The sequence below is a fragment of the Balaenoptera borealis genome (genome assembly GCF_965194805.1).
Source record: "Balaenoptera borealis genome assembly, chromosome: 18".
In the NCBI taxonomy this organism is placed as follows: Eukaryota; Metazoa; Chordata; class Mammalia; order Artiodactyla; family Balaenopteridae; genus Balaenoptera; species Balaenoptera borealis.
This window is the reverse complement of record NC_138877.1, coordinates 42,911,756-42,933,745: the sequence shown is the minus strand read 5'-3', so window position 1 is coordinate 42,933,745 and position 21,990 is coordinate 42,911,756. Positions and strand designations below refer to the sequence as shown.

At 34.3% G+C, this 21,990-nt stretch overlaps 2 pseudogenes across 2 annotated transcripts; both read right to left on the bottom strand.

The window, feature by feature from the left end:
• Nucleotides 1-13,134: 13,134 nt before the first annotated feature.
• Nucleotides 13,135-14,484, bottom strand: LOC309615805 (NACHT, LRR and PYD domains-containing protein 12 pseudogene; annotated as a pseudogene). The gene is made up of 2 exons: nt 14,471-14,484; nt 13,135-14,352 (listed from the first exon to the last, which is right to left on the bottom strand). The product of its transcript is annotated as an NACHT, LRR and PYD domains-containing protein 12 pseudogene (transcript).
• Nucleotides 14,260-18,457, bottom strand: LOC309615919 (NACHT, LRR and PYD domains-containing protein 12 pseudogene; annotated as a pseudogene). The gene has a single exon. The product of its transcript is annotated as an NACHT, LRR and PYD domains-containing protein 12 pseudogene (transcript).
• Nucleotides 18,458-21,990: the final 3,533 nt, after the last annotated feature.

The following is a 21,990-nucleotide window of genomic DNA, read 5'->3' as shown; positions in this document are numbered from 1 at the left end:
TTAAAAATGTCACCAGTGAAAGTAGCCGACTGATTTTGCTGGTTAAAGTTCATTTCTGAATGGATCTATATTTCTGGTGGATCTATTGTTTTTATTATTTTACTGATGTTTGTAATAGTAATTATAATCAAGTAGGAAAATTTAAAAGGCACTCTTACCATATGTCAACAAAGAAGTTCACAATCAGTGAGGTAAAATATTTTTTCAAAGAAATTCGTATCTCCCAAAGAAAAAATAACTTTTTATGAATGAAAAGATTATTTGAAAAGGAGAGTTTTGTCTTAGGTTTTCAAGTCTTATTATTCTGTTATTACAACCAAAAAGTAAAAGGTTAACAAATAAATACAAACATACATAAGTGAAACAAATTTACCATTCAGAAATAAAGCCAGTATTCTCAGGATCCTAATATATGACAATGTTAGATTTAGAAGTTTCTGAGTAAGGGATGCTTTAATTTATAAATAAAATTGACATGTATTAGGTCTGATGCTTTCTGATTAAAAATAGGCAGAGGATCTGAATAGACATTTTTCAAAAGACATACGGATGGCCAATAAGCACATGAAAAGATGCTCAACATCACTAACCATCAGAGAAATGCAAATTAAGAACACAATGAGATATCACCTCACACCCATCAGAATGCACTACAAGTACATGTTGGCGATGATGTAGAGAAAAGGAAACTTTCGTGCACTATTGGTGGTAATGAAAATTGGTACAGCCACTATGGGAAACAGTATGGAGGGTCCTCAAAAACTTTGAAAAAACAGCTACCATATGATCCAACATTTTCGCTACTGGGTATTTATCCAAAGACAAAGAAAACACTAATTTGAAAAGATATAAGCACCCTTATGTTCATTGCAGTATTATTCACAATAGCCAAGATACAGAAACAAACTAAAACCCATCAATGGATTAATGGATAAAGAAGATGTGATATATATACACAGTGGAATACTACTTAGAAAAAAATGAAATCTTGCCATTTGTGACAACATGGATAGGCCTTGAGGGTAATATTATTCACTCTGATTGATAATTCTCTAAAAGGAGGAAAAATAGTGCCTTCAGTTCATGAATATGAATTAATCATGTTTTAGAATCCATATAGAAAGGATGGAGATACTGAACTCTGAATTTTTTTAAATTTGTATATCAAAATATATATTTATAATCCTTTAAAAGTATAATGAAAATGTCAGACTAAAGAAGAAAAAATAAAAATATATGAAGAAGGGGCTTCATTATACATAATCAGGGTACTTATAAGGCATTAAAAAAAAGAGATAGAAAAGATCATGTAATTGGTAATTTTCAGAAAATAAAACAGGTAATTAAGAAAAGGAAAATGTTCCAATAGACACTAAATCTGAGAATTTCCTGGTAGAAAAAAACATGAAAATTAAAACAACAATTAGATAGTATCTTAAAATCAAATCTTAAAGTTGGTCATCTCTGGTAATACAGGATCATTTTTAAGTTGGATATCTGCTTCTACTGCTTTATAAACAAAACATTTCAATATAGAGGAAATTAGAGAATAGTATTTGGTACAGCTTAAGTCAAAGCTACCAATTATATTCCCATATAGAGCAGTTTTCTTCTCCTAATTTCTTCTAGATTAAAAAAAATCTAACATAAAACAGGTAGGAGTTGCTATTTTCACTAGGAACCAAGAGATTCAAATTGTTTCTGTGTAATTAATTCACTCATTGATCAAATAACGAATATAATTATGAGCCTGTTCAGTCATTCATAAAGCCTCTGATCACATGACATTGTTAAATATTCAAAAAAACCTTTTAAATAGATAAACTAATAGGAAGAGTTAATTAGTAAGTTTATTTGTGGTTCCTGTGGAAGGCAAAAATAAATGTCATATTATCTTCCATCAAGATTTTGTTGGAATATTTTATTCATAAATTTAAATTCTAATAAAGGTGATATTTCTGAAAATATCAGACACCTGATATTTTCCCATAAATCATGATGACAATAATTTCTAGTTTACCCTCTGCAAGAAAGAAAATACATTAAGGATAATATAGCATTAAGAGCCACTCAAACAACATTTATTAAATGTTTTTAAAATTAAGCAAATAAATTACTTGCTAAAAAATTTTTATATTATCTACTGTAACTCTAGCTGGAAAATTTAGCTTTTTTTAATATTACTTTTGACAGAGCAGATGTCATTTTTGAATAACAACTGATATATGTCTTTTCATTTCTCTAAAATTAAAGAAAAAGCACTTAAAATTCTGTCCTTTGCATGAGACTATTTTCCTCCTTCACTGAAGGTATGTGAACAGCACCAAAAAGTCTTACTCTGCCTTTAATTCATGATTTCCTTCAATTATGTATCTTTTTAAATAGCTCTTCTTAACATAACAGCAATTCCTCCTGTTGGAGAATTCCTTTTTTTATAACTCAGACATATAGTCTAATCGCCCTTATGTACCTGCTTTGTCATTAAAAAAATTCTTATTGAAAATTAACAATGCTTTTAGTATGTACCTATACAAAGCATCATATATCTACATTTCCTCCAGGTACACAAATATCCTTTTAACACTTACCCCGCCCCCACCCCAATATCAATGAATAAAAGATATACATGCTCACATAAGATAATAGTTATTATTCAGTCTAATTCTAACACTTGTATGGAAACATATTCTATACTGCCATTGAAGACATTTTGAAGTAATATAATCTAAAGCTAGGTTTACTTAGTAAAGTAAAAAGCAAGAGTGCTTCTTCATAAAAATTGTTTCAAGAGATAATCATTTCATATCACTTTCCCATAGCTTTGGCCTGAAGAAGCAGAAACAAATTTTATATACTAGTCTAGTATACTTTTGTTATGGATTATTTTTTAAAGAAGCACAGTGAGCATGACCAATGAATAGAATGCATAATGTATGGGAAGATGAACAATGAATAATAAATTTTTAGCTTAAACAAGAACCTCTTTCTCTCGAGGCTCAATAGTTTGATCAAGACAGTGTGTTTTAAAATGCAGCTTATAACCTACCACACTGAAATAGGTGGGAGAATGTGTTTCAGATAAGATGTGAATTAAGAAATCTCATCCTTTGGTTACATGTCTCAGGGAGTTGCACTTTTCCCTTTAATAAGTATTTCAATTTAAAGAGAGACGCCTCAGTAAAATGAAAATAAATGACAGTGCTATCTCCAAAGAGACAGTGTATTATTTTTAAATGGATGCTGTGTCCCATGCTCTGCCCCATGACATTTAAATGCTCAAATTAGACAGTCAAAGATAGGGTTAACTCCTTCCCACAGACATGAAATTGAGTCTCAGTTTTTGTTCTAATTTGGAATGGAAAAAAGACAAGGAAAAAGAGCACCAAACCTAAATAATATTTTTACAAAGATTACATATAACAATAACCAGGGACATAGGGCAATCTCGAATAAGGTCATTGCAACTTAGAGCTAACCTTCTTAATTACCACCCTAATATTCTTTGTTACAGGTATTCAAAAAATGGAAAACAATTGTTAAGTAGTTATTAATAGATAATTATGTTTTTAAATGATTATTCATTGGTCTTTAGATTTGAATTTGAAATTTTTATTAGACTTTGAAGGTAATTGGATTTGAAACAATTCAATCACATAGACACCTGATATCATGCATCTTTACTGTTTGACACAAATCAGGCATGCTCATGGCATCAAGGGTCTGACTGTCACATTTGTTTTGTCTGGAGCAAATTCAAAACGTTTGTAAAATCTCAGGACAACATGTCCCCCAATTTTTACATTAACCCCAATATAGTAGAAGAAATTTTGTGGGGGAAAATAACAATATACATAGATATTTTTGGTGATAGGATTTTCTCCCTCTTTTTCATTCTCATTTCACCTTGTTGGGGAAGGGTATTTTTAAGCATTAAAATGCAGCCAAGTCTCTACTTCCCCATTCCCAGTTCTGCTCAGGTTAAGAAAGTTGAAAATTTACTTCAATTTACACTGCTAGCATGTATTTGTTAGAATTTTAGTCTCTATTATTTTCATTAATATCCCCAATATCAGAAGAGAAAATTGGTATAATTGATGTACTATTACTCTTTTAATTTCTAGGATTGCACAGGTGTCAGCATTCAGGTATTGGAAATAAGAATGATGAAATAAACTAGATAGCTTTTTTTTTTCCTAGAAAAAACCAAATATCTGGGGCCCACAGTAAGAGATTCTGAATAATCATTGTGAGTTTTGTTTTGTTTTAATGTCCCAGGGGACTGTAACCTTTGGTCAAGATTGAAAAACACTCACCTACATTGTGGTTTCCCTGCAAGTTAATTATGCTACGTAAGAAGATGAAATACAAATCTGTCAAATTTGATTACATCTACAGGTATCTCAACTCCCTGTGCACTACTTCCAAATATATATTTTATGCAGTGATGACTTAATTGTTATTTCCATGATCCAAATCCCTTTGAAGAGAGCTGATTTCCCAGTTTTCCAAGTATGGATGCTAGACTACTTCCAACGGAGGACTGGATGTGATTTAAAATGTACAATTACAAGCAACTAGGCCAATTATATAACTTATCAACTTTTGAATCTTTACTGCAAACTGTAAATTGCAGCCATACACTCCACTTAGATTGACAGGAATGTCTAAGAGTTCTAATTGCCTTAGCAAAAGCAAATTTGTGGCTTTGCATAGAATGTTCATTCTTTTAAGCAAAGATGCTAACTAATAATTTCTCTGCTGACAAAAAGAAATGAAGTAAAATATTTCATGTTTTGATTAGCTATTTAATTTTTTGAAGTGCATAGGTAATATATTCTGCACAAATTTGACATTAAATGCTTATAGCTCTAATAGTATAGGATATACATAATGTATATTCATGAATTAGTTGTGCAATAGTTAAGTGCATCACTGAAAACAGTTTTGCATTATGCAACATACAAACATTCATTTACTGATAGTTTGTTGATCCATTTGCCATTCTCTTAGTGTTTATTTGGACTTAATTTTCATATTCTTCCTGATATGTAAACATGCTAAACTATTAATTTAACTTCAGTATTCCAGTTCACTAAACAGCTTAATGCCCTTGTTACACAACTGCTCTTGTTATTCATACTAAAACGGCAATTTTATGAAATCTTGTGGTATGAATATAGATTTACTAACGAAGTAAAGCTATTAATACATGAATTCATTCAGCTCCTCAGAGTGCATACTTAATGGAACATACAGTCAACTAATATACTAGAAAATCTTTGAGAATGAGATTAACTATCTCTGGGCAATTTCAGCTTTTACTTGAGAAATATTCATTTCTATCAAGTTAGCTGATTCTATTCTTTTCAAAAGGGTACACAAATTTAAACTTCAAAAAATAAGAATTTTAGAAAGAGACACAGATTCTAACCACACTAAATTAAAGGAAAGGGAAGCACTTCTGACATTACAATTTATCTTAGTTTGCAGAAGTAAACATTTGAGGCAGTTGTTTACTGAGTATGGAGAAAATGTGAAATAATTCATGTGAAATAATAAAACTGTGTATCATACTAGTGGTTAAAGGGCAGACATGAAAAATGACTATCCACACTGATGACTGCATCAATTTAACATAAGAAAATGTATTGAATATTTCCCAAAAGAAAACATTAATTTAAGAATCCCAGATGCAAGTTAAGCAAGTTCACAGTTCTTGTGTAGGAATTATCGCTAATAATTTTTAGTCAGTTATCAATTTACCTTCTTGGGGTAGAACCAACACTGAGATTTAATTTATCTACTTGTAAATTCATGAGAGTATGATGTCCACATTAATTTGTACATTAAGATATAGTTTTAATTTTCTTTAATATTAAAATGTAAAATATAACTAAATTATGCTTAAAACATTTGGCTGATTGTGTGCAATATTAATTGCATTTAAAGATGGGGAACTCAGAAGTAAATGTCTCCAAGTTCTCCCAGTGCCATGATGACTAAGTCAGGACAGGAATATATTTACTTCCAAAGTCCCTGGCTGTTACAGGACACACTCTAGCAAATCAACTAAGGGAATATGTTTCAGAGTAATGATGGTATTGTATTAATTTTAGCATGTACTTTTAGCTTTATCATAGATTACAAGAATCTATTATGGTTTATTTTTTCATACTTAGTGTTAAGTGGTTAGATAAGTTTGCCAAAATATTTTGCATAAAAACCTATTCCAGATTCCAAATATACATGTTTATAAATATATTATTTCTTCCCCTTTCAAATTCTCTAATGATTCCTAAGCAACTGTTTTACCTGGCAAATAGATTCTCTATTTCAATACACTTAATTCTGTGGTAAGCCAAAAGACTTGGAATAACCAAAACAATACTGAAGAAGATGAAAAAAGTTTGAGAAGCCACAATATTTCCAATAATTCCCATAAAACTTAGTAATAAAATGTGTGGTATTGGCAAAATGATAGACATATGGATCAGTGCAAGATAATGGAGAGTCAAGAAAATAAACTCATGAACATATAGCTAAAACTGATTTCTTATAAAGACACAAAAGCAAATCAATGGGAGAAGAATAGTCATTTCAACAAACGATGCTGGAACAATTAATTGTAAATCAATATCTAAAAAAAAAAAAAACAAAAAACCTTAGATACAGACCTTACACCTTTCAAAAAATTGTCTTAAAATGCACCTGAGATATAAATGTCAAAGGAAAAACTATAAAATTTCTAGAAGGAAACAAGGGGAAACTCTACATAATCTTGTTGATGAGGTTTTAGATATGACACCAAAAGCATGATACATTAAAAAATTGATAAATTGGACTACATAAGAATGAAAGTTTCTGCTTTATGAAAGAGAATGTTAAGAGAATGAAAAGGCAAGCCACGAACTGGGAGAAGATATATGTAAAACACATATCTGATCTTTATCAGGTGGTTAGTTTTATGTGTCAATTCAACTGCCCAGTATTGCTCAGATTAAACATTATATCTGGGAATGTCTGTGAGGGTGTTTTCAGATGAGATTGTCATTTGAATTGGTGGACTCAGTATATTGACCTCCCCAGTGAGGCATCATCCAATCAGATGAGGGCTTGAATAGATCAAAACGTGGAAGGAGAAATTCATCCCTTTTTTTCTGCCTCGGTGTTTGAGATGGGACATCTCATTTCTTCTCTGTCCCTTGGAGTGGGTTTCATACCAGTGGCTCCCCTGGTTCTCAGGCCTTCAAATTCGTATTGAATTACAACCTCCCGGTTTTCCTGGGTATCGAGCTTGAACTTGGCATATTGTAGGAGTCCTCAGTCTCCATAATTGCATGAGACCAATTCCTGATAGTAAATCTCCTTTATATCTATCTATCTACTTATCCATCCATCTATTATCTATCTATCTATCATTATCTCAGATATTCTACAGGTCTATTTCTCTGAAAAACTCTAATACAGGCACCTATTCAAAATACAAAAACAATTCTTAAAATTCCACAATAAGAAATTTAAAATTCTAGTTAAAAATAGGCAAATCAGCTGAAAAAAAAAATCTCACTAAGATGTCAAAGATATACAGATGACAAAGAAGCATATGAAAAGATGCTCAATATCATTTGTCATTAAATTCCAAATTAAAACAATGAGATACTAGTATAGACCAACTAGAATTGATAACTTCCTTAATCTGACAATATTAGTTTCTGACAAGAATGTGAAGTAACAGAAACTCTCATTCACTGGGAATGCAAAGTTGTTCGCCCAGTTTGGAAGACAGTTTGGCAGTTTCTTAGAAGGCTAAATTTTGTCTTAACCTGTGATCCAGCAATCATGCTTGTAGATATTTATCCAACTGATTTGAAAATGTATGTCCACACAAAAATCTGAAAGTTTATAGCAATTTTAATAATAATTATCACTAGTTGGAATAAACCAAGATGCCCTTCAATAGGTGAATAAATTAAAAAAACAAACAAAAAACAACAACAAAAACCAAACAGGAGGACATATGTATAGTGCAGTATTACTCAGCAATTAAAAAAGGGTTAACTTAATAAGCCCAAACAAGGATATGGGTTAATCTTAAATGTTCACTGCTAAGTGAAAGAAATCAGTCTGAAAGGCTGAATACTGTATGATTCCATTTATATGACATTATGGAAAAATTAAAAACTGCTGAGATAGTAAACACATCAGTGGTTGCCAGGAGTTGGAAGGAATATATTGAATAGGTAAAGCAAAGAGGAATTCTATTTATAAGACAGTGAAAAGGAATTTTATTTTAAAATATTTTGTATGATATTGTAACTGGATATACATGACCCTAACCCATCTACAGAACTTTAAAGCACAAAGAATGGACTTTAATGCATGTATTTTTTTTTTTTTTTAATTAAGGAAGTCAGAGGATTCCAGAATGGAATAAAGAATGTGACCAAAAAGAAAAACCTAACTGCCTTACAAATGTGTGAAACCATCTCACCAAATAAGGTGAGATAAAAAGGAGCCAACTTAATTAACTTTGGAATTGAATGGAAAATAAAAAAAACGAAAGCAAAGGGAACTCCACACCAGTACTGCAATCTGGTTGAGAAAGGTTTTTTCCATGGGGGTATGAATTAACAATTCTGAAATGACTATACATCATACTGGATTTAAACAACTAAGTAAATTTATGGTGGGAGGTGGAAGCTAGATTTTCTCACTGTTGGAGTGGATGGTTACAGAAAAGTCAGTGAAAGGGCAAGAGAAGGACTAGGAAGTATTCACTTCCCTACATCTAGTGTTGCTTGGTAGCTTAGAGAAAATTAACAGCTAACATGATTTCCATTTTTGAGGTTTTATTCACCTGATTATCAAATGTGCATGAACAAATTCTTGTGTTATAAATACGTGTTTTAACAGAAAACTGTATTCATTTGCAGTAAATCCCCCACCCCACCCTCATTTCCCAGTTGTTTCTTATTGTAGGGTTGCCACCTCCTTCCTGGGAAGGGCCATGGACATTTGCTTTTCTTTCTCATTCACAGCTCCCATCCCCTTTCTCAGAGCAGGAGGAGGAGAAGTTAGATTGACACACAGGCAATTCTTAATCTACTTGAAATGCTGTAAGAAGTTTGGTGAACTCTAGATGTGGCAGATGTTTAAGAATGACTTTGCCCTGTGGATGTTTTTGTGGGTTCTTCAGAGTCTGACCCCTCCAGACCCTTCTGATTGTGTGGGCCTTGTCTCTGCTTCCTCTGCAGCTCATTCCTCAGTAACTCTCTTACTGCTGGGATTCTTTACTATGTCAGACTTCCCTCTTGGGCAGACTCCGTTCTAAAATGAGGTCAGGCTGACACTACTGCAAGAACTCACTGGGATTCATGCACTTATTAATCACTCCCAGAAGGAAGAACAGTTATTTGGCAGATGCGGCATTTACCCTGCTACCTTACAGGTAATTTGATCTTTCCCAAGCATGGGTCAGGAAATAGTCCTTCTTGGCCTTCAATTTCAAGAGCGCATAGCACATGCTCTGAATTGCTCTGTTGAAGCCTATTCATTATAATTGAATTAGAAATTGCATTCTTTCATTCCTATCTCCTGTTCTTATCCTGGAGAAAGCCACAAAGACTTCTTTTCAAATTAAATCCTCTTTAGCGATTCCCCTCCTTTAAAAAATTTTTCATTTTCTGTCTCGAGAATTCTTGGTTCTTATTGTGTTTATGCTTCAGCTGAAACTGAGATACAAAGAGTTCCATTCTAACATCATGTTATAGTGATCCACTTCTGCAGTGGAATTGTTAGCATTTTAATCTCTTTTTATGTAAATCTCTCATTCCTAGAAAGAAAAGAAAGTAAAAAACAGACTTATAATTCAATTATTTACTCTTTTTATTTGCTATTTTTCTAATTTCATTCATTACAGATAAATCTTACTTTAATGTCAGTTAAGTTAGAAACTGTGAACTCCCATTTGTAACTGATACACAAAATTGTGAAAGGCTCCACTTAAAGACTTAAGCATTCTTTATTGAATGTTTATATGATCTATACAATACATTATAGATAGTACAACTACAGAGTGGAAAAAATACAAAATCCCATAACATTTCTTAAAGGTACTGTGGTAGATTGAATGTCTACATCCTAACCCCAAGAACATCTGAATAATATTATTTAGAAAAAAGCATACTTTGCAGATGTAATTAGATTAAGATCTTGAGGTGAGATTATTCTCCTAAATTCAGTGATAAGAATCCTTATAAAGAAGCACACGAAAGTGAGATAGGGAAAAAGAAAAGGTCACGTTAAAGATGGAGGCAGAATTGGAGTGATGCATCACAAGACCAGAAACTGGAAAAGGCAAAGAAGAAATCTCCTCTAGAGCCTCCAGAGGGAAAGTAGTATGCTAAAACCTGATTTTGGACTTCTAGTCTGCAGAATTGTGAGAGAATATATTTCTGACATGTTAAACAACCCCATTTGTGGTAATTTGTTACAGCAGCCTCAGGAAATTAATATAGGAAATCAGTTAGGTTACATTAAAATACTCTAAAAAATAACAAAAGTATGGCACAAACATCCTTAATTTTATTTATCATTCATTTAACAATACAGGAAAGGTGATCAAGGGCAGCAAGTAGCTCTTCTCAACAGACTCAGATCCTCCCATCTTTGTCTCCTTTATTCATAAGCTTTGCTATAGTTTGCATTCTTTCAGGAGAGGGGAAAAGAGAGGGCGGAGGAGTCAAATACACTCTGTTAAAAATACATCATTTCTGTTCCCATTCTATAAGAGAGAACTTAGTCACAATGTCACATCTCAGTGCAAGAGAGGCTAAGGAATGTTCTCTATCTTGTGCTTGGCTATAATCCTATAACTATGGATGAAGGAGGAAATGTTTTGATGAAATACTAGCATAATTTGCCAGACTTAGTGTTTGCCAAAATTAGAATTTGCCAAAATTGAAGTCAAGTTAATATTTTCAAATCATTACTATCATCTACAAAATTGTAAGTGTACATAAAATATACAGCTTTATTTGTACTTCATATGATAGTATGTAATTTTCAGAATGTGCACAAGGTACATTGCCTACATCATTTTTCTAAGACAAAATAATTATAATAAAGTGATTTTGCAAGAAATGATTCACACATTTTACTTAGATTTAGAAAAGCACAAATCCAATTAGCAAATTTTCTAATTTAAAGGTGTTATAAGTGTTGAATAGTTGGTCATTTTTTGAACCAAATTGCTTCTTAGAACCAATCATTATTCAGTGTATTATAAGGGAATTGAACACTCAGAATATGTCACCACACTTTTATTAAAACCTTTGAAAGGACAAAAGTTATAAATGCACATTAAATAACTTTAAAATGTATCAGATGAAGATAGGGGAAAAATATAAATGAAATATGGAAAATCTCTTGTACTGTCAGTAACAAGAAAATCTACTTCCCCTGTGAAAAAAAGAAACAAAAACAAAAAACAGTGACTTCTGTCACACAAATGATAAATACAAAACTCGCTTTTCACCTTCGTAGCTAATTAAATTTCTTGATGTATGCAGTTTGAAGATTCTGTTCAGTTTCTTCTAAAAAAAAAATAAAGTTTTAAGAACCTAATAAATGTCTTACTCAAATAGCTAATTTACATGTTTCAATATCAACATACTTTATTTAATTGATGTGAGTAATCATGGAACATTTATTGATATCCACAGGAATGATGTCTTCAGAATCTGAGTTACTTCCTTTTCAACATTTCATAAGTTACAAGGTCACTAAATTTTTTATCTCTACAAATTTCTTCCACTTCCCAGTAAATTTTGGTCTTTCTAGACATCTTCACTATGGATTCAGCATGGCATGCTCATGGAATTCTTGTGAAGTTTCCCAACAATCATTAGTTTGTCTGAAGTTTCCTAGCTCAAATCCCCGAAAGTAAAATCCAGGTTGATTCCATTCATGTTTTCATCCAAAGCATGGTATAAGTTATTGGCTGGCCCATAGTTGGCTAACAATGGCAGGTGTCCAACCATGGTCCAGTTGGCTCCAGACAGGGGTCAGAATCATAGTGAAAAACAAGATTGCAAGTTTTGTTATTGGGGCTGTTGGCATAACAAGCATTCTGAGATTCACCAGTGTTCCAGACTCTCTGCTATCTTTATTGCACCATTAATCTTTGAGAATAGGGTTTTTCGACTTTGACACAATTGACATGTATGCCAAATACTTTGCTGTAGGAGTTGCCTTGTGCATTTTAGGATATTTGCAGGATTCCTGGCCTCTACCCACTAGATACCAGTAGCTTCCCCCACCCCAATGTCTCCTGTCATTGCCAAGTGTCCCCTGGTGGAGCAAATTCACTCTCAGCTGTGAGCTTCTGCTCTAGAATCATCTGGGACCTTTCTCTAAATTCTCTCCATGGCACCAAGATTCTTCAGACTAAAACTCCAAGCTCAGTCACATGATGATTACATAAACCCCAAGCAGAAAGGATTTATTCTGCATGAATTTGTCTCTTGAGGAAATAAAAGGCCTTATCATTATGTTGATTAGCAGGTCCTGGGATGATCTTCCTCCCTCCTTACTTCAAGAGAAGAAGCAGTAGATAGAACCATTCGGCAGCTGACGTCTAAGTAAGGTTTTATTAGGTGAAGTGCTGCCAGTCTTCCGTGGGTCATTTTCTTAAGACTTGTTCCAAATAACCAGAGGACTTGAAGTTTGCAGCTGGGATGACTCAGGCTCTATCATAGCAGCCTGACACCTGCGTTTCCCAGCATGTTGTTGGTCAGATAAACTCTGTCATTGTCTGGTTAACCCGCAGGCTAGAAGAGAAACCTCAAGTCTCTGCTTATGAGCCCACAGCTATCCAGCCATAGTTTCTGGAGTCCACAGGTGGGGTGTCACAGGCTCTCACACAGCAAACATGTGCCCCAGTTCCCCAGGTCATTCAAACTCAGATCCAACTCCCAGAGGTGGTGGTTGGCCGAGGGCATAGCAGAGAGACACTCAAAGGCTGCAGAACTGAGCCAGCAAATGCCTAACCAGAGGGTCTGGAGTTTACTTGGATGCCTGAAACCCTCATATAGCAGCAGCACTTGGGTTCCCCAGGTCATTCAAGTTTAGATCCTACTCTGCCAGGCTCTGATTCACACTGAGGGTGGAAGTCAGGTCTTCACAGGCAGCAGCAGTGACTTGGCAAATCTTCAACTGCAAGATCCTCAGCCAATGACTGGGTGGCTCAAGCTTAACAGAAAAGCCTCAGACCCAAATCCTCCAGTGGATTTGGTGCTGAGCAAGGAGGCAGTGTCTTGGCAAGCCACAACCTCCAGAGGACACTTCCTCAACTGAATCATCTGCAGGATGCATTTGGGATGCTGGAGCCCCTCACAGAGCAGTTCCATGCCTGGCAACCCCAAGTCATTGCTCCTTAGGTCCATCCTTATTAAATTCTTATTGGATATCAGAGCTGCTGTGAGGTCCTGATAGGCAGGGCTAGAAACTCAGCACCTCTTCAGCCTCAATTCTGAAGTTTGCATTTGGGGTGTCTGAGTCTTTGACAGAGAAGCTTCACCCCGCAGCTTCTCAGTGCATTGCAATACAAAACCAGCTCTATCAGATTTGGATTAGAGCTTAGAGCATCAGCAAGCTGTTCATTGTAGATGTCTGGCAAAACATTCCTCTTGGCTGACTATGCCAACAGCATCTGGACCCAGAAGTCCATCTCACCCCTCTTCTCCATCCACACTGTAGGCAGCCCTGTACCAGTGCAGCACTGGGATGCTCCTGCAGTTCCTCACACAAAAAGGAGGAAACCTTGGTGGTGATATTGCTGACCACGACCACTCGGAAGTGGCTCAGGGCCTGTTGGATAAATTCATCTTCCTGGATCTCATAAAAGCAGCTAAAGAGCTACTAGAAACCCTGCTGCAGGTAGAGCTCTCACTCTGAGCTTTGCTTTGGACTCACTCCAATAGTTCGACCTTGATGCCAGGGGAGACCTTCTAGCAAAGACTTTTCTCAAGGTAGCTTCTTGTTTCCTCATTCACATGGGGAGTGCCAAGAAGCTCTTTTCTGAAAACCCTACTCAGCCAACAGCATCCTCACATTCTGCTCTGGGCTGGACTCACTCTCCCCAACATCCAGGATATAGTACATGGCCTCAAAGAGCTCCTGGAAACTCAAGTGGATGAAGCTGTAGAACACTGCACAGTTGATATCCTTATGGAAGATGATCACCTTGAGGGAGGAAGAGATATCCATCCCATCAAGCCATGCTTCTGGAAGTCCTGCTCCTCAAATGGGATTTTCTGATTCCCAAGACCATATGCCACCAAAGAGCAAGGGCTGGAAATTTGAGGTCCCTGGCAGACTCAGAGGTAGAGCATGTAAACTGCTGTGGTGTCCTGGATGTCTGTCTCAGAATCCCCCCTGCCACTTTCTAATTGCTTCTTGAACCAGGTACAAATGACCCAACATATGGTGGAGACAAATCATAGAGTGAAAAGGGACTTGTTGTTTTTCACGAAATTGAAGGGTTTACCAGCCTGCTTAACATTGTGGAAATATGTGTAGAAGTACTTCTTCCTTTCTGTGTCAGAGAAGCCCAGGATCTCCACATTCTTGGGATGCTGGAGCAAGTGATGGAGCTTCTCCAAAGCCATGGCCTGGCAATGATGAGCAAAGACAACCAAGGCAGCAGCTTATTCTGAATCAGACTGTTAATGAGAAGCTCTGTGAGCTGTTTTTCCTCCCAGCAGAGGCACCAGGGTCCCTGGCGGTTGTAGAAAGAGGACTTGAGCTCCTCAAAGCCATTTATGATGAAAAGGAGGCACTCAGGAACTCAGACAAGCCCCCGGTAGGGTACGCTGGACTCTGACCGGCAACTGGAGGTAAGGTCTTGCATGCTTTGCTGTGATGTGCTCTAGTTCATCTCTCTTCAGTTGATGTAGAAAAGACAATCAAACTTGTCTTGGAAGAGTCTCCCATTGGTCCAGTCCAACATCACCTTCTGGACCAGCATGAATTTGTCCATCCCTGCTGCCCACTCCAGGACAGCAGTGTACAATGGCTGTGTGGTGCTCCTTACCTCTCATACCATTATTCAAATTGCTAATTTCTAACTCTAAATAAGCCATTAAATGTTGTTAGAGCAGGTAAAGTGACATAGAAGGCAATTCACAATAGTTGGTGTGATGGTTGATTTTATGTATCAACATAGATAGGCCCTAGATTCTAATTATTTAATTATTCTAATAATTAAGTTAATAAAGTAATAATTAATAATTTTTCTAATTATTTAATCAAACACTAGTCTAGGTATATCTGTGAAGGTATTTTGTAGATGTTTCTAACATTGACAAGCAGTTCAATAAGTAAAGGAAATTACCCTAAAAAATGTGGATGAGCCTCATCCAATCAGTTGAAGGCCATAATGGCAAAAACAAGTTTCCTAGAAAAATTTTGCTCAGGATTGCAACTTCAGCTCCTGTTAGAGATCCTAGCCGGTCTGCTTTACAGATTTCAGACTTCCTAGTCCCCACAAACACATGAGCCAATTCCTTATAATAAATCTCTTTATATTTAATATATAATAATTTATATATAATAAATCACTTTATATATATCTTTGTATTTCACTAATGTATAATATAGATAAGCCCATATTGCTTCTGTTTCTCTGATAAATTCTGACTTAGGTGTATTTTATGAAAATATACAACTACTCTTCTCTATTGCTTTCATTTTATTTATTGGGTATGTGTAACATAAGTGGAGGACAATACTGTTTTCTTTTAAGCACGTTTATCTGTTAAATTTTGTAGAATCTATTCTAGTATATCAAGTACCATTAATCCAAGGAGAAGATCCTACTACCCACAATGTTTAGACAAGGTGTCAATGCCAGTATTAATAAAAAATACATTTTAACATCACATTCCCTGGTGGAGGAAGTAATGCAGTCATATTAAAGCCAATGAAAGCAAGAATAGCAGCTATTTCTACAACTAAAGTTTGTCCAAATTGGGGTCAACGATCAGGATATTTCTATTTGAAATGACCAATAAATAATAATGGTTCTTTTAAAGACTGGGTATGATAGGAGTGAAAAAGAATGTGGGATAAGACATGCAGTCAGAGGAGAAGAGACACAGTGCCTACTTTATATTTTATAAATTTTGATACCAGGAAACTCAAACTCTACAGATTCTGTTTACACACATTTAAATTGGGACATATTTTTACCCTTATCACACAAGATTATTTTAAGAATGAAGAAAGTGTTAATTTAATAAAATGAAGTTCAAAACTAATATTTATTTGCTATTTATTTCTATAGTATTTTTTTCAATTTCTGGTAAGATCCTGAGGTTAAATCTAATAAAGGTTTTAATAATTCTATTGCTTTTCACTAGTAGCTGGTTCTTTATTCCATGAGTGATCCATGGAGACTGTTGGACTAAAGTAGAGTGGCCAGCAAGCCAGCAAAGGGGTAAGACCCAGCTCTTCTCTCTGTAAGACTGAGCTTATGCCTACACAGGCATTGTAATGATTCTCTCTGACCTACTTTAAACATTTTTATAGTTACATAACCATAAAAGACTAATCCAAGAAAATAGAGTTAAAATAGAAATTTATAGTGATACTATAACTAGCACTGTCAGTGTAGAATGTATGGTTAGGAATTCTGCCTATGAATGTGTTTCTATCTGTGCTTGAAGATGGAAGTGGTTATATAGCTTATTGCCTATGAGAAATAACAATTATAGATAATATTTATTTTAATTGGAGCTGGGGTGATTTAAAATGTAGTAGTATCAAAGTCTTAACATTTATAGAAAACTAAAATGATATTGCCAATATTAAGAGAGGCAGAAAAGCGATATGAAAGGTCACCAAAATGTTTTCCCTTTCCAGCTATAGGAAAAATTAGGTACTTCAAAATTTACTCTGTATAAAATAAGTAAGAATAGTCTAGTTGATGACATGTTAACAAACATTTCCCAAACCTCCATACCTTGAAGCAACAAGAATTTATTTCTTTTCTACATTTTAAATTTGTTCTGGGGTCCAAGCTAGTTAGTGTCATACCATGTGGGATATCGCTGGCCATGGTGACAAGAAGATGGACTTTTACAGTAGTATCCAACCCCTGCACCATTAATAAGTATTGGCCAAGAAATAAAACTTTGCTGCTATATGCCACTGAGATTTTGAGGCTGATTATCATCACAGAATAACTCTTTCCTGATTGAAATAGATATTCGTACCTGAAGAAGGTTGTCCATGGGCATGGTTCTTCAGTTTGCACAGAAGATATGAATATTGGAATCTGGAAAATAATGATAAATGTTATACAGTAGCAGAAAAAAGTAAAATTATCCCTGGCAATACACTAAAATACCACGTATCTCGTGAAATTTTAACTCTGGGACAAGAAGTGTGAAAACACTATTAATAGAACACATTTGTTGTTGTTTGTTGTATTTGATAAGGTACTGCCAGAAAAAGAAGAGCTCAGGAAAAACAAAACAAAACAAAAAAAAAACAATAGAAACCCCAGCTTATCAGAATTAAGAAGAAGAATTAAGAATAGACAGACAAGATAATTGAAGTCCTGTAGGTTCATAAGAGGAAATTATTTTTTACCTTACTGTCTCATTATTCCAGAAAAAAAGAAGAAAAAAAAAAAAACAAGATTTGAGCTATAAATATTTATTAAAATTTAGCAATATGAAAAAAAAATTAGTATTTTATTACCCATGGTTAAAACCTGAATGGATTAAGATGCCTCAGTACAAGCATAACCTTACTATTGTGTAGGGTCTAGTATTTTTAACTGCATAAGGTGACTCAGATTGAGGCTAGTGGTAAAATCCCCAAATCAAAGACATTTAAGCTCAGGGTACCTATATTTGGGTCTATTGTAGAGGCAGCAAGAAGTAAAGCAATATAGCAAATTTGAGAATTATCTCAAAGAACTTTCTTCTTTTAGCTATTTTCATATATAGATAACTGAGATCAAATATGTAAAATTCCTAAAAAATTAATAGATACTGTAAGGCACAAAATAATTCTTGGACTTCTAACTACTTACAGGCAGAACGTCTGAGACATATGCTTTGCTCTCAAAAGATTGACATTGCCCAATGCTTATTTCACAGAAGCCAAAGTGGCTAAAGGCAGAGAAGAATCTCTCAGAGGGACCCAGGAAGAATGGCATTCAGGGCCATTTTCAGGGAGCAGGAACAGTCTAATTAAGGAACGTTGTCCAGTCCTGAGGTGAAAACCATGACAATTTTGGCTCAGAGGGATTTAAGGATTGATATAGACCAGGGACCGATGCAAGTTTCCATTTGTTTATTTTCCCAGATTGGAGATCTAGTAGTTCTGCAGAACACAATCCACCTCTCTATGTTGCATTTGTGGTGAGAAGATAAATTGTCCTGTTAGTATAATTTGTCCTGTTAGTATATAAGTTCCTGGATCAAGAAAAGACACAAGTGAAGCTGATGTGGATGCAACTGTTTTAATAACCCAGAGGTACTAGATTTTGAGCTGTCTCATGAATGGAAGGTGTTGTAAACTGCCTCCTTGGGGAAGATGTTTAGTATGTTTTATACATAGAAAGAAAAGAGAACCAAACATGTGATTTATGGTAAAGCCTTTTAATTCTCCTCTATATCTGGTTTAACTTCTCTTTAGGTATATGGGAGGCTTGCAATTACACAATTGCACAAATGACAGGGCCATGTGACTCTAACTATGATTTATTGGTAGACGTAGCATGAAAAACAGCATTTAATTGCTGGGCAAGAACCTTGGGCACTCTGTCCTTATGAATTAGCACACCAAGATGTTTCACGTGGAAAAATAAAGCCTAGTTATGTTAAGATCACACTAGGATATTCTGTTTTCTAAGTATAATGTAGGCCACCCTGACTGATATACTATCTCAGCACAAAACACATAGATTTTAGAAATATTATAACAAACATACATTAAAGTATACTAATGAGATCATAAGAAAATAAGGGAATAAGCAAAACCTCAAAATAATTTAGTAAAGCTGAGAACAGAATGGAAAGTAAACATGGGTCCTGAGGCCAGATTCTTCCTGTGCATTGGGGTAGAATAGCTTTATGCAGTGAAGCTTATTTTTAAGACTTGAATGTTTAGAAAGTAGTAAAAGTGATGCTGAGTCCTCTGCATTAAGTTGGGACTGCAGAGATTATAGTTTCAGTAAAAAATAGGCTTACAAAAAGCATTTCACCTGTAAATGAAAAAAATTAAGGAAATGTAGTTGCTTGGCCTGGTATTAAGTGGAAAAATATTAATAAAATGAATTATTCAGAGAAGTTGTTGACATAAATCTTCGCTCAAATGAGTCCTATGACTGAAATAATAAACCCTACATGATCTTGGAAATTCCAAGCATAAAATTTAAATCTCATTGGACTCTGTTAAGTAGAAGACCCCAGTTCCAATAAAAATAAAATTTGTTTTAGAAAAAAGCAAAACTCTCAATATTCCCTCCAAAAATGTCTTCCGCTTATGGAATGTGACACGAAGTATTATTAATGCTGGAATTATCCGTATAAAATATAAAATGACAATGGATAGATATTTTAACTTGAAAGAGAGAGTTTTAAAACTGGATAAGAAAAAAATATCAGAATGCAAAACAAACAGGAAATATAATTAAATAGAAACTTTAGAAAAAAAAATATAACAACTAAAATAATATATCCAATGGATGAGTTGGTAACATAATAGAACAGGCCCAGCTGAAGGTGAAATTAGTAAAATGGAAAATATTAGTCAAGAAACAGAATGCAACAAAGATATAAAGGTACATGAACAACATCTTGATAGATATATTGAATAGAGTTAACAGTAATGAATAGTTCTGACATACTTCTAATTAGACTTACATAAAAAATAATGAAAATAGGAAAATATATTAAATATATACTGGATAATAATTTTCTGGAAGTGAGTAAAATGACAAATTACCAGATATTGAAATCCTAGTGCATACTGATCAAGATAAATTAATAAAAATCCAGAGCTATGTAGTTATCATGATTTAAAGTGTTCAGCAACTATAGAAAAATAAATCAGTGGGACACAAAATAGAACTTAGAAACAGAGTTACACATAAATAAATAGTTGATGTATGAAAGAAGTTGCATTATATACCAGGGAGGAAAGGATGGACAACTCAAAAAAGAATACTGAAATAATTGGTCATTCATTTGGAAAGAATAGTTTCCCTAACTCACAATAAAAAGAAAAGTAAATTTCAGACAGATTAAAAATAATATGTAAAAGAAAATATTTAAAAGACAATATGAAAGAATGTCTTCATTAAATTTGAAAGGGAAAAGATTTCTTCAACAGGAAGGAAAAAACTTCCAAATGTGAAAAACGTTTTATTTAATAAACTTGACCGCTGTAAGATAAAGAATATCTGTATACTCCAGTACCAAGCAAATTAATTAAATTAAATTAAAAATTAAAACTACAAACTGATATATTTGAACCCTAAATAATGTAAAAAAAGTATTAGTTTATATAAAAATCACCTAGGAATTATGCTAAATCTCATTATTTATTAGAGAAATTCCATCAGTTTAGGGCAATAGTTTGAGTACAAAAGGTGAGCAAACTTTGCATCTCACAATATTGCACACTGAAAAAATTGTGCAAAGAATTCTATAATCTTTTGGGGGAAATTATAAATTGACAAAACCTTTCTGGAAAATATGTTGTAGTTATAGATATGAGTATGTAAGTGTCTGCACTAATGACTTTGTATTTCCATGATAAGGTGTATATCCTTAGGAAATTCTTCTATATGTAACATTAAAATAGCTATACACTTATTCAGAGAAGCAATGTTTTTTTTTTTAAATTAATTTTATTGGAGTACAGTTGTTTTACAATGTTGTGTAGCTTCTACTGCACAGCAAAATGAATCAGCCACACATATACATATATCCCCTCACTTCTGGGTTTCCCTCCCATTTAGGTCACCACAGAGCATTAAGTAGAGTTCCCTGTGTAATACTCTATGTTCCCATCAGTTTTATATTTTATACATAGTATCAATCCTGTATATGTGTCAATCTCAATCTCCCAATTCCTCCCACCTCACTCCTTTCCCCCTTGGTATCCATACATGTGTTCATTACATCTGTGTCTCTATTTCTGCTTTGCAAATAAGGTCAACTATAAAATTTTTCTAGATTCCACATATATGCATTAATAAATATTTGTTTTTCTCTTTCTGATTTACTTCACTCTGTATGACGCTCTCTAGGTCCATCCATGTCTTTTATAAATGACCCAATTTCTTTCCTTTTTATGGCTGAGTAATATTCCCTTGTATATATGTACCACATCTTCTTTATCTATTCTTCTGTTGATGAACATTTAGGTGGCTTTCATGTCCTGGCTATTGTAAATAGTGCTGCTGTGAACATTGGGGTGCATGTATCATTTTGAATTATGGTTTTCTCTTGGTATATGCCCAGTAGTGGGATTGCTGGGTCATATGGTAGTTCTATTTTTAGTTTTTTAAGGAACCTCCATACTGTTTTCCATAGTGGCTGTATCAATTTACATTCCTACCAACAGTGCATGAAGGTTCCCTTTTCACCATACTCTCTCTAGCATTTATCATTTGTAGATTTTTTAAATGATAGCCATTCTGACTGGTGTGAGGTGATATCTCTTTGTAGTTTTGATTTGCATTTCTGTAATAATTACAGAACAGCTTTTCATGTGTTTGTTGGCCATCTGTATGTCTTCTTTGGAGAAATGTCTATTTATAGGTCTTCTGCCCATTTTTGGATTGGGTTGTTTGTTTTTCTGATATTGAGCTGCATGAGCTGCTTGTATATTTTGGAGATTAATCCTGTGTCAGTTGCTTCGTTTGCAAATATTTTCTCCCATTCTGAGAGTTGTCTTTTCATCTTG